The sequence below is a fragment of the Xenopus laevis genome, chromosome 9_10S (genome assembly GCF_017654675.1).
Source record: "Xenopus laevis strain J_2021 chromosome 9_10S, Xenopus_laevis_v10.1, whole genome shotgun sequence".
In the NCBI taxonomy this organism is placed as follows: Eukaryota; Metazoa; Chordata; class Amphibia; order Anura; family Pipidae; genus Xenopus; species Xenopus laevis.
The window spans coordinates 92,107,128-92,125,061 of NC_054388.1; the positions used below are offsets into that span (position 1 = coordinate 92,107,128).

Below are 17,934 nucleotides of genomic sequence, written 5' to 3' on the forward strand. Positions count from 1 at the left end.
ATGGCAAACAAGTGTGCAAAGTATTTCAATTGCATAGACAGAAAGTGCCTTCTTCTGCATTCTCAGGAGATTCAAAAGTTGTACAACGTTCTTGTCAATGAAAGGGTATTCTTAAATATCTGTCACCCACAAGGCACTTGATTTTTCTGTAGGTGACAAAGAGCCTCATGTGTCTATACCCTAACATCATCTTCTCCCATATAAATAATCCAGATATTCAACTACAAAAGTTTGGCCACCATTAGATACAAATTTCTCTCATTTTTGTTCGCGAAAAATTTGTGAATTTCCCTGGAAACGCAAATTTTGATGCTGGTAACAATTCTGATGCCCATTAAAGTCAATGGGCAACTTTAATTCCGAATTTATTCGCCGACAGCAAAAAGCGGAAATTTGCTGCAAATTTCTGCTTGGTGATCGCCATCACTATTTAGCCCTACTTCCGTTTTAATCAATAATCAAAAGGAGAAGGCAAGGAAAAACCACAGTAAAATTCTGTGACAGCCCAAAACCATGATTTGATTTCTATTATTATCAACTTCATGAGCTTCCTCTCGCTTATCAACCCCAGGTGTTTTCAGCTGAAAGGGATGTGCCAAAAAACTCCAGGACATGGGTTATATTCTTGAACTAGACAAAATCAGCTGGGTTAAAATAAAGCAAATTACTGCAGCAGGTGAGGTTATCATGCCTTGTGTTACAGTATCCACGAAAATATGATTTCCAACAAACTGTTTCAAACTTTAATTATTTTCCAGAAAAACTCTCTTAAGAATGACCCTGCTGATAAGCACTAGTCACTTTACTCATTTCAAAATATAAAAAAGAAAGAAGGTTGTTTTATAAACTGCCTCGGTTTCCTCCCCTCTGGATTGCAAACTTTGATGGAAAACTAGAAATCTGAGATTGGACAGCGACCCTGGTGCCCTTCATATCAGAGATGAGAAGAGTTTCTACCACGGAGAGATGAAGCTGGCTAGCTGACTGCTGTAACCCCATTAATGTGTTTGCATGAGGTTAAACCATAGTTCTTGAAAGTATATACATACAGATTACATGGGTTAGCATCAAAGGTAAATTTTATTCCACTATGAGGCTACATAGAAGCCATATTATGTTACAAGACCTATTAACCCAGGACATTAGCTCAGGGTCATATGCCAAGTGCACAATGCCTCATTTACCACTTGAAATGTTCAACTCTTGTAGATGCCTGGTGACATTTACACAGACTTTGTGGTCAACGTGCCAATAGCAATGCTTCCTGGGTGCTCCCGCTAGTGCATGGTCTTCACCCATTATAAGAACATTTGCTGTCAGTTATCCATAATAATATCACTTACAATACAGACACAAGACTAACCATGCAAATAAATATGTGGGGTCTGTACACAGATTCAATCCTACTAATGGTTTCATGTCCCTTCGTATATGAAATCTTGAGGGCTCCAAACTGCTATTGAGATTGATTGACTGACTGTGTGTGTTTTCGGCAGCCTACAGTATGCAAATTAGGCAGAATGACTCATCTATAAACTTTAAGTTTCCGGATATTTTTGTTGGAAGAAACAAGTGAGACAGATAACTGTAGTATAGAAATGAGTTCATAAGTACAACCCAGCTCATTACATTGATACAAATGGAGAGCAAGTGTCCCAGTAACTAGTATGTAGGTTGCTTGACATTGCACTAGTTTAATATAAGAAATGTGTGCTGCCAGGGAGCAATATCAGCAAGGTTAGCAGCTGCCATGGTACTTGGGGCTGCTGTAAGAAATCCTCTTGCCAGGCAGACGGCACCACTCCACAAATTCTTACTTTATTGGAATGTTACCTAGGGCAGTCCCCATGTTGTGCCGCTGTGAAGCTCTGCTCCCCTCTCCTTAGCTACAATTGATAGCTTCCCTAAACTGGAAGAGGGAACAGCTGAATTATAAACTGGAATTGACATGTAGCAGCTGAGGGGAAGCTCCTACTGCGGAAATTTCACAAAGCACCAACTGTGTGCTGCTGCGAGAATGCTTCAGCTCCTGGCACCTTTCACTCATGTGGATACGGCTGATAAAACTGGATTATATACACTGGCACAGAATGGCATCGACGGAGTAAACTGGCATTAGTGTGATCTAGCTGAAGCTGAAACTCGGGGCTGCGGCACAGACAATGCCAAGGCAATTCTCAGCTGAAGAGGAGCTTTTGAGTCACGCAAGCAAAATAAATACATTTGGGTACATGGATACTAAACTTGCCATGTAAGCTGTAAGCTCATCGTAGCCCACAACATATTAAAGGTGTCACGGCACAAACAAACATATACAGATGGCATAAATTGGCAGTGTTAAATGTACCTTTGTTAAAAAGGTATGTTCCTTATATCTTACTGTTTTAGACAACATGTTTAGGGCTGTTATTTCCTTGTACAGATTTATATGTGAAATCCTGCACTCAAGAACAGTTCAAAACTGTAGCTACACCCCCCCCCCCCATGAAGGGAAGTCGAGACACTTTGAAACATTGACGTGGTTAAGGCAAGTGTGTGCAGCTCCTGTTTTGTACTGGTCATGGACACTGAGATTGAGTCATCTGCTTATTAACCTGGGCATGGAGCCCTCCAATGGCCCTGCCCTTCGGATATGGGGCTGAAAATTGATCAGATGTTGAACAGGTGTAAAAATACAGTTGGGGTGAGGAACTCATTTGCCATCGTAATGCGACCAGTTTAGTAAAAAAAATATCCTGAACTCAAGCACTTTTGGATGATGAGTGAAGCTCTAGAAATGCAGGGTAATGTTTGTGCAAACACCTCCAAACACAACAAGACTCATTGACAAATACAAATGAAACATGCAAATATGGGTGTCATTTTGCATGCACTTAAATGCTGTTAGCTGTCAGAAATGAAATGAAATTAATATAACCCCATCTTCCAAAAACAAGGGAACTATTGTTTTAAATTGTATCTAAGAAATGGGCAGAGCTATGCAGGGTAATACACATGAATATAGTATTTACTCCGCTCAGCATTTAAAGGAGAATTTACCCCTAGAAAAGAATATGGCTAAAAAGTTCAGATTTTATATACTGAAATTATTCCAGCCTAAAGTTTCAGCTTGTCAATAGCAGCAATGATCCAGGACTTTAAACTTGTCACAGGGGGTCACCATCTTGGAAAGTGTCTGTGACACTCACATGCTCAGTGGGCTCTGAGCAGCTGTTGAGAAACTAAGCTTAGGGGTTTTTCTGTAATATAAGATGATTATTACATTCTGATGATAATTGCACTGGTTTCTGTGCTGCCATGTAGTAATTATCTGTATTAATTACTAATCAGCCTTATATTGTGACATTTCTATTCTATGTGTACTGTATATTGTGAGTGGGTCCCCTAAGCTCAGTAAGTGACAGCAGCACAGAGCATGTGCAGTGAATCAGCAGAAAAGAAGATGGAGAGCTACTGGGGCATCTTTGGAGGCTCAGATCTTAAAGGGATGTGGGTGCCTTGGTCTAGTACAGAAGCCCAAAACATAATGTACAACATTTATAGCCTACTTCTTTAGTTAAGCTTTAATTTTCCTTTAAGATTGGCATGTAATGTTACACATTGCCTTCATAATTTCATTAATGGCAAGGGTTTATTTAAACACTAAGGTCATTGTATGCTGAGCTTGATAACATGATATATATGATATATATATCTTATTCTTTTTCCCTGATGAAGGTTCTAATGTAGAACCGAAACATTGGATACGATAAACTTGCTTTAGTTTAGGGATGCACCGAATCCAGGATTCGGTTCGGGATTCGGCCAGGATTCGGCCTTTTTCAGCAGGATTCGGATTCGGCCGAATCCTTCTGTCCGGCCGAACCGAATCCGAATCCTAATTTGCATATGCAAATTAGGGGCAGGGAGGGAAATTGCGTGACTTTTTGTCAGAAAACAAGGAAGTAAAAAATGTTTTCCCGTTCCCACCCCTAATTTGCATATGCAAATTAGGGTTCGGATTCGGTTCGGTATTCGGCCGAATCCTTTGTGAAGGATTCGGGGGTTCGGCCGAATCCAAAAAAGTGGATTCGGTGCATCCCTACTTTAGTTTACCTTTTTGTTTTGTTATTGTAATCCTTGGAGTGCTGTCACTTTTTTTAATTTATGCTATTTAAATATTCTTGACTGGCACCCAGACATTGATTCGATTGATATATATATATATATATATATATATATATATATATGAATGTGTGTGTGCTTATGCCTTACCTTTTTTGCTTGCTTCAGCAAATGACAGCCGATAAAAACATGTTCAATAGAAATGCACTTACTTCAACCACTATTACTAAATCCAGATTTTCCCCCCAGCCAGGAAACCAAAGCATTTGACAGATGGAGTACATTCAACGATAGAGATACCAAACTCTCGGATTTTTATAAAAATGGGCGGATTATTAGTCTGGGCGAGGTTCAGAAGAGATGGGGTCCCCATCCGAGAGATGTTTGGTGTTATAATCAACTTCACAATTATCTCTCTAAAATTTATACTAATACCATACCCTCATCACCTACTATATGGGAAAACCTCTTATCTCTTCAATCTCCAGTTCTTAGACCCCTTTCTCAAACTTATAAATTATTGCAAAAGAATAGCTTGCAGTATAATCTGAAATACTTTGATCTTTGGGAGAAGGAATTGGATATAACTTTGTCAGTTCCTCTTAGAAACAAAATTATGGCGAATGTCCATAAAACATCCAAGGCTTCTAGAATTAGAGAGATGAGATATAAAGTCATCACAAGATGGTATTATGTCCCCACTAGACTGCACGCTATATTTCCTTCTTCTTCAAACAAATGTTGGAGATGTGATAATGGCCTGGGCACTTTCACTCATGTCTGGTTTTCTTGTGATAAAGTTTCGAACTATTGGGAGCAGCTATGCTGCTCCATTTTTAGGATCACTGGATATAAATACGATCACACCAACTTTTCATTAATGCTATTTCATTTCGATAACCGGTCTAACAACTTTATCTCTGACAAACTATCACAACATTTACTAAGGGCTGCTATTGCCCTGATTCCTAGGAAATGGAAAACACAGGATCCCCCTACACTTAGTGAATGGTCTAACTTGGTTGAAGAGACCAGAAAACTTGAAGAAGTTACTGCTTTATTACATAATACAATGGATAGTTATAGAAAGACATGGCGTCCTTGGATTGAATTTTATAATCTGCCTTGATTATGTTCCATACATGTGTTTACTCTACGAAATTCATTGTTTACCGATTCTACCCTTCCAACTCGCTCCATCTAGGTTCTGTTTGTTTCATATGTATTTGAGATATGACTTGTTACATAACCTTACACTGTACTCAACAGTCTATTGATGTGCGATTTTTTTTTTCCCCTCCCTCTCCTCCCCCTTTTTTCATTCTGTACCCTCTCCCCTTTTGAAAATATAATAAAAAGAGATTTGGAAAAAAAAGAAATGCACAGAGTATTAAAGCAGTGGCAGATATACAAATCCCAGGAAAGCATGATACTGTCAAAACTGTAAATCTTTTTCTGTTTTTCAGTAACTCTGATGTCACCAGTTAACAGACAGAGAACAGGCAATTTCCTGGCTAAGAATGGATGAGTGTGAAGGGAATTCCTCCAACGTCACAAGCACCTTTGCACCTTTTCCAAGGATGAAAAGGGCACCCAGCAGGATGACTGAAACAAGCTCTCCATGAGGTAGAGTATGGTAGGTTTTTCATAATTATAACCCAACATATTGTGTAAGCAAGGTAGAAGAATGTCAGTGTAGCAAATATGTGTCTTCTTGATTGATAATGGTGTGAATAAAAAAGATCTAGCTACATGGGTTTGACCATAGGTTGCTGGAAATTTTCAAGCACTTAGCAAAACAGCATACAGTAATATGGTTGCAACTTGCCCTTCAAAGTCATTGCTTTATCTTTGTCCCTTAGTACCCCTCTTCTCCTCCCTAAACCTCTCAGTTTTAACATATTAAAATGGACTACAGAAGGCTCTGTTTACAGTTCAGAAAATTGTCCTGTAGGGACAAGTAAGGCAGGGGCTTAATTATGAATAAGGAGCCTGCTCAATGGTTAAACCACAAGCAATGAATTAAATCCCCAAAGGTCCTCTGGAGCTTAGCTTTAAGGACTTGCTCTGGTTATTTGTGTGCCGCTAGTGCTTTGGAGACCACGATATACACATTTTTAATGTGCATTTTATTTTCATAGGCAGTGTTATTCACCTTATAAGTCATTACTAGTTGGTAAAGATCAGTCATTTATCTGCAGTGATGATCAAGCATTATTTAATGTCTGCAGCAATAACTTAGTGGCTTAAATCCAGTGCATGGCAACGGCTGAAGACATTTTTTGATTCATTTTTCAAATAATTAAAATTCCACAGCAACTGTCACTGGGACAATATTTATAAATGAAAGTGCTCCTGGTTCTCATGGGCAGTGTCAAAATGGGATGCCAGGGGCCCACCAGAAAATGTAAGTCCATGGGCTCATTCTCCAAACTCATTCTCCAAACTTCCTCACCTCACTCAACCTTTATTTTTTTAAGTCTCTTGTCTTTCTATGCTATTATTTATATCTATTTAGCCTCTCTGTTCGCATACAGAAGTAGGTATTGACCATGAAACAGGACAAATGTTTAGAAGCATGAGGGCCCACTGACACGTGGACCCACCGGGAGTTTTCCTGGTGTCCAGGTGGGCCAGTCCTACACTGCTCATGTGCATACCACATAACTTGACAGTGATCAGTGCACTCTTGTGCCAACCCTCCCTTTGTCATAAAAGGGAATCAAAGTTTAGGCTCATTTATGTATTAAGGAAGATGGGTATTTCTACGGCTAAGATGCGTATAAAAATATATTTTTTTAAGTTACCGGTATATACTTTTACATCCCCACCAGTGAAAATAATATTCACTAACTGTAAATGATATAGAAAGATGGTTACATACATGGGCATTAATTTCTGTCCTGAACAATGTGTTAACTATAGAATTCCTTTTCCATATTGCTCCTGTTTGTGCTCACCCATCTACTCTTCATAATAAGCAAAATTAAAATATGTAGCTTAATCTGCTCATGAAACTACCATCATCACACTTAGACCCACTTAGACCCCTTTAGCAAATCTTTCATGCCATGATATCCTAACTAATAGCTTGGAAAGTCTTGGTTACTGTCACCTATGCCTCTTTGGGACGAGGCTTCCCTCTATGGGCCAGGGATCTAGTGACTTTAAATATATACAGAATAATGGCAGGTAAAGTCACTAGATCCCTGGCCCATAGAGGGAAGCCTCGTCCCAAAGAGGCATAGGTGACAGTAACCAAGACTTTCCAAGCTATTAGTTAGGATATCATGGCATGAAAGATTTGCTAAAGGGGTCTAAGTGGGTCTAAGTGTGATGATGGTAGTCCAGCAAATAGAAATAGAACCATGTACTCTGCCTCTTTAAATATATACAGAATAATGGCAGGTAAAGAGGCAGAGTACATGGTTCTATTTCTATTTGCTGGACTCCATCCTAGTAGGAACTGGATTTACTAGAGGGCTTGAGGTGGAGGAAGGCCTCAGAAAAGGAGCCCAGTTGAACCTAAGGTAACTCAAGCCTTCTAAGTCAAGGAAAAAAGAGCCCAGTTAGTTTTGAGCTACACAGATCAGTTATAAGAAGAGCATCAGCTCCACTGAGGCGTGGACAATAGTTATGACTACTCTCTCAGGTCGTATTCTGCCTAATGTGAACACACATGGTTGGAAAGGTATTCAGGCTAGTGTCGCTTCAACCCAAAGGACATCCAGATCATTAAAGGGTATCTCTCAGCTTTTGCAACAGTCTCCTTTTGATTCTGGTGTATAATTCTCAATAATTGCTAGTACTACTCTACCACTATGCATTCAATATGTTGTATTCCATTTGTTGTATTCAAGGGAAAACCTTCTACTAGTGTTAATAAATGCTTCATATGGTTAAGAATCACTGGTGCCTATTACTTGTTTGCATACGTTGTAAGTTGTTAACTTCTATACATTTTTTCCTCCTACAACACCTTGAGGGCCCATTTGACCCCCCATGATACACATTGTATAACCAACATAAAAGTGAAAAGAATGCATGTTGCCTGCTCTTACAACAACTCATACAACCATTTTTGTTGAAGAAAGAATCACCAAATTTAACTTTATTTCTATTGATGGGCGAATCTGTCCCGTTTCGTTTTGCTTAAAAATTCTCAAAACTGATGAAAAATTCGCTAAGCAAATTTTCTTTTGGATTTCAACAATTTTTTATGAGCTCAACTTTTTTATTCACTCCAAATGCAATAAAGTGAATGGGCTTTTTTCATGCGGTGTCTTTTTTTTTAATCTTAGTAGCTTTTCTGCCTTGGCAAATTTTTGTCCAAATGCATTAAAGTCTATGGGCATTTTTTCTTGTGCAACTTTTTTGTCTCAATGGCTTTTTTATTGCGACAAATTCTTTTGGCAGCACATTTTTGTCACAGTTTCAAAATAAAATAGCGAAATGCGGAATTTCACCTGCAAAACCATGCCTGTTGAAAAGATTCGCTCATAACAGTGTATTTCTTTCACTGTAACACACTACCATAATTTTATCTGACTGTTGAAAAATCTCATAGTATTTGGGATTGCCAATAGTACACATCTGCCAAACAGGTATCCGATTGTATAAAGGATAAGCTGGTTGGCTGAAATGTTTTTTTCATGTCTATGTAGTAGCTTCATTGATCACTAGACAACTGAATCAAGTAGGACCCAACACACGTCATGCATTAAGCCAATGTGTTAAAACATCAAGCTCTAAAAACCACTGAGGAGTATTACAGGGCTATAAATGTCAGTGAATGATAGTCAAAGCCAAAAGGATGAACATATGGTACTATTGGGAATCCTTGCACAGTACAGGGAACCTTTTGGCACATAGTCAAATGGCTGCTTAGAACAGCTTCTAAACCCTTATGCAGTAACTGGCACTGACAGGGCATTATCATAAAGGAAACATGCCCTGCCTGTCCTAAACTTGGCATGGAAATTCTGCTAGAAGCTGCAACTTGCCATAGACCCAGCTGGCAAATGACAGTTTAATGCTAAAAGGATTTTCCAAATGATGCTGCCTCTTTGGGAATCACAATACACTTCTTTGAAAAAAGCAATACCTGGATTTAGCTGGAACTGGTAACAAGGATTTATAATTCCTTATCAGAAGAATGAAATATACAGCACTCTATAATAGAAACTGCCAGCTACCTTGTTGTGAATGCTGGAAAGTCATTTAATCTCACTGAACATAACGCACCATCAATTAAAATTTAAAGGCTTCTGGGTAGTACTGTGTACATAGTCAGCCCTGGAAAACAGAAAGAAATTATTCACAATGATTTTATGCAGCTATTAGAAGGAGGAAATCCAATGTAATAATGAATATATTTTGCATCCCTGTCATGCTATTTGCCTTCTGGCCCACATCCACAGACATACATCAAGCTGGAATGAAAAGTTTGACTGCTGCAGATGAAGGCTGGGCTTGCGAGAGCCGCCGAGGGGGCATTAATAAGGAAGGACATTTGGCACCAGTTCTAGGTACCTTGGCTGCAGCCACAAGAAATTTTATGCATGGATCATCAATGGAAATAGATTTTGTGTATTCTAATGCATACAGTATATGCTATGAGGCCTGGAGTCCAACACAAAACTGGAATAGAACAATGCATTAGAACTGGGATTATATTTACGACACAATGTAGTTGTTATCAACACAATACTTTGCAGGTCCTTGGGTGGTGGAGAGATTAGGTTAAATAGGAGTCTCTTTCAGGGTGACACTCGGGACAGTTGTCGTATACAGAAAGGAAAAGTGGCAGTGCAATTTCAGATGCATATTGACAAGTCTGTACCATAGGTGAAGATTTTATTTTCGAATAATTTAATCATACGTGCAGGTAGCTGCTCCAGATTCAGCAGAGAAGGCAGGTTGGATGCAATGGTGCTTGCCACATTTATAAGGAAGTACAATGTCCATGTTTTTGTCCATTATAGCAACTGCATTTGATGCTGCTTCAGTTAATGACCCCTTATAATAATGCTCATCATGCAATGCCCCAAAGTATGACACCCATAAACTTGTGACATACAAAATCCATAGAGGAGATTACTTTCAATGCACAGAAAACACAAGTTCCAGGCTTTCAGGACAAAGCATTGCAATGCCCTTTTTCTTATAGTGTTGTTATCAAGTGTTTCTGATAAACTAGAAGAATATAATAGTCTTACAAGACTGCTTTACTAGTCCACTAATGTATGTCTCAAACATTATACAGTATATACTGATTTTAACCCTGCCTGTGAGAAGTGCTTTAATGTAACTGTATATCAGAATTCTGGTTTCCCTTGCATAATCCTTTTTAGATCAGTTTTAATTTGAACACTCCAGTTATTGAGCTGGCTAGTGTTTCCAATAAGATGGCAATCAGTATATTGATCTATGCAATTTGCATTTTATTTGAATGCAATGTAGAATTAGTGAGGTATAAAGTGGGTGGAGGTTAGAGGCACAAGGAGGGAACACCCATGCATGTTATTTTATCATGATAATGTTTCTGGTTATAATAAGGTGTCTTTATATTTCAGTGAAACCTGGGACCAGGCCAGTGTTCAGAAATATCTTAACTTTCTGAAATGTTATAAAATGGTCAGTTTTCATGAGCCAACACAAAACGATCTTCTGACACTACTTTGCCTAAACACACCGGCACACGAGGGATGTAACTTTTTACTGCGAAAAGTGCAAATGTAACATTTCAGGGCTCTGCCCCATTCTTAATCATGCAAGTTTTGGCAAGGGTTTCCCTGCAATTACATCCCTCATGTGCCGGTGTGTTTTTTCTTCACTGGATTTCAGAGGTTGCCGTATCCTCCTAACAGTGGGCATTGGGGTAAGCTGGCTATCTGAATAAAGGGTGGGCGAGGGCCTACCTAGTACTACTTTGCCTAAAGTCATACCCTCCATGTTTACTATAAGAACAATATTATGAAATTACTTCAATGCAGTGGTACAACTAGATGTTACTGGGCACCACAGAAAATTTAATTCAGGGCCCCAAAACTCGTAAATTGACTTATTCTACCAAGATATATGAAAGTTGCTCAAACCTTAGGACCTTTATACCTATATACTTCTGGGGCCCCTGCAACCACAGGGTCTGCTTTTTCTTCAGTTTTGCCACTGGCTCTCTGCTTGTCTATAGAGACCATATTGTACAAATAGCATAATTGATAATTAATACAGTACAAAAAAAACTGGAGGTATTACAAAATAAGCTGAAGCCATACCTAGACACCGGGCAACTTGCAAACTGTGAAGGGCTACAATTACACGGATACCCATGGACTTTAACGCGCATCAAATGTCGCCGGCATCAAAACTGTCGCCGTTTTGCGTACCAGACAAATTCACCCATCACTACTTATGATCAAAAACAAAGGGCCAGACCAAATACAGAAGATAAAGTGGAAGTGGGACACTTGAAAAAGGGTTGTACCCGAAACATGTAGTGTTTTGCACTGCTAATAAAAGAAACACATGCAGTTTGAAAATACTGCTTTGAAGCTATTTATTCCAACTTTATTACAGTATCTTAGAGTGGAAGCGTGACACATTTTCACTTGCAAATGTGATAATAACAAACATGGTAAGTAAAAGGAAAATAAATGTTTATTAATACTGCAATTTGCATTGACTATGAATGTAATATATGCATAATGTAATGTATGCTATAGTTTTGTTCTCCTTTAAGGTCCATCAAAGGAAAACAGCTGTTGCTTCAACCTCCTGCATGATGTGAGTCACACTTGTCATACAGTACTGAGAGCAGCATTATTGGAAGCCTTACACAGACCATGGCAATGATTTACATCCTACACATTCCGTGCTCCTTATAGCACTTATAAACTCAAGAGATTTGCAATTGAATGGGATGTGCTTCAGCAGGTTGGGGATGCAATTTGCTTATTCATATTTCAGTTCTCAGTCCAGGAAATGATGTACAATATGTAATTTGGAAGGAGAACAAGGTGGGACACCACCCTACACTGCTGAGTATGTTTAGTTATTTCACAGTCAAAGTTACATACACAAATATACAGTATTTATGTGCAAATAGACAACTGTCTAGAATCTATCTACAGTATGTATGTATGTATCTGTCTGTCTGTCTATCTATGCTTCTGATATCAATATTGATATGCCAAATTGTCTCTCTCTTTTTTAATCTTTGTATACCTTTACTGGCATCTAGCTATTATATGTAATCATCTATCTAACCTTTTCCTCTATCTATAATGTGTCCATCCCTTTCTCTATCTCTGTCCAGGGTCTCCATCAGGGGGGTACAGGGGGTACTAGAGTCAGGGGGCCCATGTTGGAGTGGTGGGAACAGAGTGTGATTTGTGGATCCCAAAAGTGATGGGGCTTGTGGGGAGAGGGCAGAGTTTTTTTGTGTTGAGTGCAGAGTCCTGGAATAATTGGTAAGTGACAAGGGAAGATCAAGGCGATGACCATGAATATAACTTTTTTATTGGGGTGAAATGTCTACCTACCTACCATATCTCTCTCTCTCTCTCTCTCTCTCTCTCTCTCTCTCTCTCTCTCTCTCTCTCTCTCTCTCTCTCTCTCTCTCTCTCTCTAGATATATATCTATTAAAACAGGACCCATATAAAAATAATATGCCAGGAATAACAGAATAAAACTGACTATTTAAGTGTTTCCACTTGCTCTGAATAAAAACTGGGTCATGATTTGAAATGAGAGCTCTTGATATGAGGCTAAAAAACAAGTTTACATAATCCAACAATACAGATAAAGTGCTATGGACAGATCTAATTTGCGGCTCAGAAATGATGTAAGCCAGTTATGGTTAAACCAGCGCATCATGTGACAAGTGAAAAAAACGGTCACTGCTATTTGCATTCCCTATCGGTCCCTGTCTATCCCGGTTAAGCTGCCTTTAAGTGCCTCGTGTTAATGTTTAATGTTTTCATGTTACGTCTTTGCATCTGACATAGATTATAATTCAATTAAAAGGCAAATGAGAAACCAAAGTCAGATTAAGTCTGAAGGGCCTCCAGCATGGCAGAATAACGGAAACCGAGGATAAAAAGAGTGAGGGGGGAGGGCTTAAAAGAGGAGAAAAATAAACCAGAAGAGATTAAATATAGGGAAAATGACTTAGATAAAATGAAGAACAGGAAGGTTAAATCAGCACTAGCTGGTCACTCCTCCAGTCCCATTTATCTGTAGAAATACAGAGTGACCTGAACTCATTCACCCTTTCAATTGCTTTAAATTATTGTCACTTTTTTGTAAAATTAATTAATTTAACTACAAATTTTAGAATTAAACATTACAAAGTAATGAAAAGTTCAATTTCAGCACAATTCCATTGTGACTGGGGTTTGGGGTAAAAAGGACGCAAGACAAGCTATGATTGTCTCTGTGGGAAGAGTATTCTTATAGACACTAAACATACTGTAATATATATGATATTGCACTTCACTGAATAGATGAGCTCACATGTATGTCTAAATACAGTACCGTATGTTTATTATTTATGCACATTCAAATCGAAATAAAAAATGTCATTTGTTGCCAGGGATGCCTATTTGCATGTTAAAAGTGGTGGGGTTTTGATCACAGTTTGTGCTCTCCCCATGTGAAGAGGATCGTGTGTGACTCTTTATTTATTTGTAGGCATTGGCAAAGCTGTGCACTGTGGCATACAAATGTGAGGTTAATGCAAAAGGGATATAATTATTACATACTTTCATTGTATACCAGAACACATTTGTGTAATCATCAGATTCTGTACTTATTTGAAACTTTGCAAGAATGCAATGTTTATTTGTGGATATGGAAGACATACTTTAAAAGAGAACTAAAGCTTTGTACCTTTTCCAACCTAAGACAAGCATAGTCATTTACCAGTTAAGAGATACAGTATGCTTCTGAATATATTCCCAGCATCTACATTTCTGCTTATTCACAGGACTTGCTCTAGGCTGCTGCCAGTTACTGAACTAAGGAACCAACTCATAATATGAAATACCGTATATACTCGAGTATAAGCCGAGTTTTTCAGCATCCAAAATGTGCTGAAAAAGTCTACCTCGGCTTATACTCGGGTCAGTGGGCAGTAGCTGAGATTGCAGTCACTTTTAATCATTCCTATACCAACAGTTCACTTGGGGAGAGACTGCAATATCCCACAATGCCCTCTGTTGGTTATATGAAAGAATAACAGTGCGCCCTCTGTTAGTTATATGAAAGAATAACAGTGACTGCAATATCACACAGCGCCATCTGTTGGTTATATGAAAGAATAACAGTGACTACAATATCACACAGCACCCTCTGTTGGTTATATGAAAGAATAACAGTGCGCCCTCTGTTGTTTATATGAAAGAATAACAGTGACTGCAAAATCACACAGTGCCATCTGTTGGTTATATAAAAGAATAACAGTGCGCCCTCTGTTGGTTATATGAAAGATTAACAGTGACTGCAATATCACACAGTGCCCTCTGTTGGTTATATGAAAGAACAGTGCGCCCTCTGTTGGTTATATGAAAGAATAACAGTGACTGCAATATCACACAGCGCCCTCTGTTGGTTATATAAAAGAATAACAGTGACTGCAATATCACACAGCACCCTCTGTTGGTTATATGAAAGAATAACAGTGTGCCCTCTGTTGGTTATATGAAAGAATAACAGTGACTGCAATATCACACAGCACCCTCTGTTGGTTATATGAAAGAATAACAGTGACTGCAATATCACACAGCGCCATCTGTTGGTTATATAAAAGAATAACAGTGACTGCAATATCACACAGCTCCCTCTGTTGGTTATATGAAAGAATAACAGTGACTGCAATATCACACAGCACCCTCTGTTGGTTATATGAAAGAATAACAGTGACTGCAATATCACACAGCGCCCTCTGTTGGTTATATAAAAGAATAACAGTGACTGCAATATCACACAGTGCCCTCTGTTGGTTATATGAACGATTAACAGTGATGGCAATATCACACAGCGCCCTCTGTTGGTTATACGAAAGATTAACAGTGATGGCAATATCACACAGCACCCTCTGCACATGGTAGTGGGACAGTGGGACAATGCACACAGTAATCCGTTTGGCAATTCTCTGTCACCATCAACTTTGCAAAGAAGTCCGGTTGATCGTTGGGGGGGGTCACTTTGGCAGAATGTGCGCTGCTGGGAGACAGGGCTATAGTTGTGTCTAGGCTTATACTAGAGTCAATAAGTTTTCCCAGTATTCGTAGGTAAAATTAGGTACCTCGGCTTATACTCGGGTCGGCTTATACTCGAGTATATACAGTATATGAGTATACTAAAGCTGGCCATAGACGCAAAGATCCTATCGTACAAATCGAGGATTCGTATGATTTTCGGACCGCGTGTGGAGAGAGACATTTTTCATCCGGCAGAGATTGGTCGTTTGGTCGATCGGACAGGTTTGATTTTTCCCGACCGATCCCGCTGGAGCCCATTGCACATCGTAATCGGATTGTTCGGCCATAGGGCTGAACGTTCAGATTACCCCCAATACAGCCATGCCTGTTAGTGGCATATCGGGGAAAGATCCGCTCAGGGTCGGACTGGGGGGCCCAGGGCCCACCGGGACTAATGTCCAGGGCCCCCTCTGACCCCCCGCCGACCCCCCCGCCCGTATTTGACACGCCGAGCACCCAAGGATGCAGGCGCCGCTCATCGCACCTGCATGAAGGTGGCGCTCCTAAATCAACAGATGCTGAGCGCATGCGTAGGCGGCGCTGCGCAGCACCTGAAAAAACTTTTTTTCCCCGAATCAGATCGGGAGGGGGGACTGGCCCGGCGGGGGCCCATTAAGGGTCGGGGCCCACCTATTTTTTTCCGCCAGGCCAGTCCGACACTGGATCTGCTTGTTTGGCGATGTCACCAAATGAGCGGATCTTTGCGTCTATGGGCACCTTTAGAAGGTAGTGTTTGCTCCAGATCAGATATCCCATAGCAACCAATCAAACAGAAGACTAATAGAGTGTACTTGCTGGCTGGTTGCTACAAGTTACAAGAAAACTTCATACGTTATGTTTTAGCACTCTATCCTATGATTTTAAAGCCTATAGTTTAGTAAGGCTCAGGAGGTTGGCTGACATGATACAAACATTGGCACTGGATAATGCTATGGTAAATAATTCCAATTAAATTCCTATCGGATTTTTTTCCAAGTGCTATAACCCTCTCTTGGTTCAAATGGAACTCAGTAAATTGATAGATGCACTGTAGAGTCTATCTTCTCTGATATTTTCTGCTCAGACTTTAAATACTGTTTTTTTTTTTTTTATAGAAACCCTTTGGGATATTACATTAATGGCCAAGAAACATATTCAGGAATCTAGAGATCCATTTATTTTATGGCTTTCAATACATATGTAACATGGTGAATACAATTTTACCAGCAAGCAGTTGAGTGTACAGGGACATTATGATCCTTACTAGTTCTGAAACATTTTCAGCTGGAAACACTATAAAAAGATAGCCCTGGTGAATATATCAGATTCCACATTCCCATAAATGAGTTTCTGATATTCTGCTAAAGATTAAAGGAAGTTCTTGATGTGGACTATTGTAGTTTATCAGGTGAGTCATACGGGGATGGGAAAATGCTGGGTTTACCAGTCATAACAAAAATGCCACAACTAAGTAACATAATTTCTTACAAGCTAATTGTATTTAATTTACATAAAAAAGCTTAACAATAGAGACATGAAAGGGAAGAAACATTCAAATACATAGGAAACCATAATTCAAGAACAATGGACCATTATTTTCCATGAGGTTGAACCACTACCGAAACAACCAAATCTCTGTTTTTAATTATAAAATTAATTATAAAATTATTACTATTAATAGTGGAAATTGGGTGTTTGTAACTACCATATCTAAATAAAACTGTGGTTAATTTGTTCAGTAAAGATGATGCCAAGCCTGATCTTGATAAACTATTTGCTGGTTAATAAGTATAGAAATCAGAATGTTTAGCAGTATGTTCATCTTTTCAGTAATTCATCAACTCGGTAGGATATTTGAAATAAAATAATTTGTGGAAAATCAGAGGTTTCCCAACATATAGTAAGGCTCTAAAAAAACCTAGGACTTAAGTACTTAATCTAAACATCTGATCTACTAAAGCCTTTGAGTTTTGATAGTCCTATTGTAGGCTAAAGGAATTAATTTGGAATAGGTCTCTAACAGAACCTCAGGAGAACCTCATATTAGTTTCATGCATTAAATTGAGACCAAAAGTAAGAAATTAATTATCATACATCATAGATGCAGCATACATACAGTCATACAGTACTTTAAAATAATTACTTCCATGACAAGATCGCCAAAAATAGCATCATTTATGATACATTTTTTTCCCAAGAGGAATTGTATCCACTGATGCATTTTAGAAACTGTATAATCAGCCTTTGTTTGCCACCCATCTATGAATTACTTTTCAATAAAACTTACTTGTATGCTACTAAAAACAGGTATGGAAACCATTACCCAGAAACCCATTATCCAGAAAGCTCCAAATTAAGTTTAATGTTTAAATAAATGTACATTTAGGGGCACATTTACTATGGGTCGAATATTGAGGGTTAATAAGCCCTCGAAATTCGACCATCAAAGTTAAATCCTTCGATTTCGAATATCGAAGTCGAAGGATTTACAGCAATTCATTCGATCGAATGATCGAAGGAAAAATCGAACGATTCGAAGGATTTTAATCCATCGATCGAAGGATTTTCCTTCGATCAGAAATTACT

At 38.9% G+C, this 17,934-nt stretch overlaps 1 protein-coding gene across 2 annotated transcripts in view; it reads right to left on the bottom strand.

Annotated features, from left to right (window-relative positions):
• Nucleotides 1–17,934, bottom strand: part of elfn1.S (extracellular leucine-rich repeat and fibronectin type III domain containing 1 S homeolog) — a 346,212-nt gene that overhangs the window by 134,693 nt on the left and 193,585 nt on the right. The gene's annotated exons all lie outside the window — the stretch shown is intronic.